Genomic DNA, 3,003 nt, shown 5'->3' with positions numbered 1-3,003 from the left:
ACATGTCCCGAAATGTGTTAAGTTCTACCATTTTCCATTTAGTTATTTTTTAGAACAAACACATTAAATTGACATCGCCAGTGGCGTGAAGGTTGACGTTAGCGACGAATCGATAGAAGGTGTTGTTGTGGCCGGGTTTCGAACTCCTGATCTCTAGATAAACAACAGGCAACTCAGCCATCTGGGCAAGAACCATTTTAAATTTATTTGAACTAGATGAAAGCACCCGCCGCGATGCGGCCGGGGGCTTAGAAATTAAAACGCAATAGGGGCTTACAAATTAAGACGGAACGAATACCAATTTATGCGGCAGGGTTTATTAACTAACATGTTTATTTATCGACCAAATGTATGATAATTACACGCAACAAACATACATTCACATCTCCTAGCTGTTGTTGTGGTTAAAAAATGATGAGCTGCTTTCTGTAAGCCTTGACCTTACAAATGGGTTGTTGTTCATTCTTGGCGACCTTTCTTTGCATCATACTTCGTGCACACAAACAGAGTGAGGTGTCGGTTGATGTGCACTTCAGCTAATAAGGGATTAGGTAATAATCAGTAGCAAATAGCATCCTCATAGTTCGATGAAAGGCTTGAAGCTAGCAATAATGTGTGTTGAATTGTACCTTCATTATAGCGTACAAAGCAGCTAGGCTTCCCGAGGAAGTAAGTGAACCTTTTAGTAGCTTCGTCTCCCTCGTCCAACACAGAGCCTAAGAAATTGCCTCCATACATCAACAAACTTTGAGAAATCTCCATCTAAGCGGTTACGCTTTCATATTTGGTAAGTGAAAACTAAAATAATATAAATATGTACCGTAATATATGTGAATTTATGAGCATTATCTTAGAAGTAAGGCTTTACACATTATCTTCAGCTTCTTCAGTGACATCTCGTCTGTGCCAATGAATGCAAAAACAATCGCAAGAATAAATCAGAGGATTTGGTCCCGTTTACTTATGTTTTAACTTAAAGAGATAGGATGAGTAAAAGTGGTAAAAACCCGTTCTAAAAAAATAAAAATAGAACAGATTATTGTTTACCTCTTCGTCATCCTTGTAACGGAAATACTCTTTCATTAGCATCCTAATAATCCAGAAAAATTGTAAAATGATCGGTAGGAAATTAACTACATTAACCTTGATTTTTGTTAAGGACCATAACTTTTTTAAGAAAGACCATTCCTAGCACATCCTTCATCGCTGCAAAAAGAAAGTAAACACAACACGTATTCTATTCAAAATTTTAAAACCAACTAAATTTTTGCAACTTGTTTAATCAAACTCACTTTTGTATCAAATTTAGAGTTAAAAGTTTGCATGACATATGGGCTAACACAAGTAGCACGCTTACAATAGATTCCTTCATGGATTGCTTAGCAAATCCTATCAAAGTGTTGCCTTTCCCATTAGTTTTGCTTGTCATGGAGATAGAAATATTATGCTTCAACTATTTCATTAGTATGAGTCAGTACAATGGCGAAGCTTGAAGTTTTCGATGGGGGGATCGAAAACGTATATACCCAAAAATATCTATAGAACCGGGGGGTCGAAAACGTATGTACCCAAAAATTTCTATACGAAAACTACATATATAACACTATTGAGCGAAAAGTTCGAGGGGGTCGGGTTATGAGTCAGTACGGGTTATGTTTTATCATAGCTGGTCAAACACGTAAAACAAACAAAATTAGCCTAAAATGAACTTGCTAAAAATGTCCTTTTTTACTGTATAAACACTAAAACTTGTTATATATAAAATGTAAAATTAAAATATATTTGGAATCAACCCAACACTTTTTTACATGCTATCTGATCCATTTACCCCGTATATGAAATATATAGATCTACACTTGCATCCATCCTACCGGGCCAGTGATGGGAGCAGGGTGACATCCCTCTCATGAAGAAATCATAGCAACCGGATGTAACCAAGTCTCACGCAAAAATGTGTTTCCCACCCACCGACCAAGCAAATACCTCGAATCCTCGATATAAATCTTATATATGTGAAAATTAAGTCATGAAAAGAAGATTATGGCAAAATATATCAACAATTTCAATTTCTTAAAAAAACTACTATAAACTTGTAACTGTTAAACACATCAACAACTATAGTCTATAGATTCAACAATCATAAACTTGTTACTTATAGAAACTCAAATTATCATCCAAACGCTAATTCTAAAGTTTCAACATATAAACTTTAAAAAAAATTGTACCTCTGGAGAAAGAAATTAGGGCTAGAAAAGTTTGTTCAAGTTCAGTCATGAGAACAACTTCCTTTTGAAATATATACCCATACCTCTTCTTGATTTCTCTTTTTTTGCGAGATTTGTTCTAGAGTTAGGGTTGTAGAATGTACACTGGCGTCCGATTGAACCACTGGTGACGGTCTAGATACCGGCAGTGTTGTTGGTGGCCGTTACGACGGGTACTACGCGGTGGTCGTCGTTTCTTCGGAAACAAAGTCAAACATCCATTCTTTCAGCGCTCGATCGGAGGGTCGGAGCTCCGATTCAATTGCAATTTCTGGATTAGGGATTGCTTTTTCAGAGAGAAGCAGAGCTACTCCGTCTCTCTCTCTCACCTCTCTGGTTAAACTCTAGATTCTCTTTGTGCAACCAGTATTCAAGAGTGAAGAGTGAAGACATGTATGAAGTAGATGGGTTTTTTTTTTTTTTGGAAAACACCCCAAGCCTATAGTACAACCCATTGAAGCCCAAAGTGGTTGCTTATTTATAGGATTATAATTTAAAAGTAATTCAGATATAATTTATATCCTTAAAAATATTAGGAAAAGTAAAAAAAAAAAAAAAAAAACCTATTTAAATCCATATGGCCTAATGAGACAAATTTACTCTAACTCTACATCCTCTTTACATTTCTATGTTTACTAGTTTTTGCCCCGTCCGCGTTGCGGGGCAATAAGCCGAATATTTCTCTTTCATAACATGTATGTCTATGTTTCGGTTACTTGTACATACTACTCATAACACG

General features: G+C 36.1%; 1 long non-coding RNA gene across 3 annotated transcripts; it reads right to left on the bottom strand.

Annotated features, from left to right (window-relative positions):
* Positions 1 to 280: 280 nt before the first annotated feature.
* Positions 281 to 2,684, bottom strand: LOC110941701. 3 transcript variants are annotated; one of them, XR_002594358.2, is made up of 4 exons: positions 1,048 to 2,684; positions 821 to 901; positions 630 to 728; positions 281 to 536 (listed from the first exon to the last, which is right to left on the bottom strand). It is a non-coding gene; the product is annotated as an uncharacterized LOC110941701 (long non-coding RNA). The 3 variants fall into 3 exon arrangements; XR_002594359.2 differs by having other exon boundaries at positions 630 to 716; positions 1,048 to 2,681; XR_004893564.1 differs by having other exon boundaries at positions 630 to 716; positions 821 to 2,675.
* Between the last annotated feature and the right edge of the window lie 319 nt (positions 2,685 to 3,003).

Source organism: Helianthus annuus, chromosome 5 (genome assembly GCF_002127325.2).
Source record: "Helianthus annuus cultivar XRQ/B chromosome 5, HanXRQr2.0-SUNRISE, whole genome shotgun sequence".
NCBI classification, from domain to species: Eukaryota; Viridiplantae; Streptophyta; class Magnoliopsida; order Asterales; family Asteraceae; genus Helianthus; species Helianthus annuus.
This window is presented reverse-complemented; position numbering and strand designations above follow the sequence as displayed.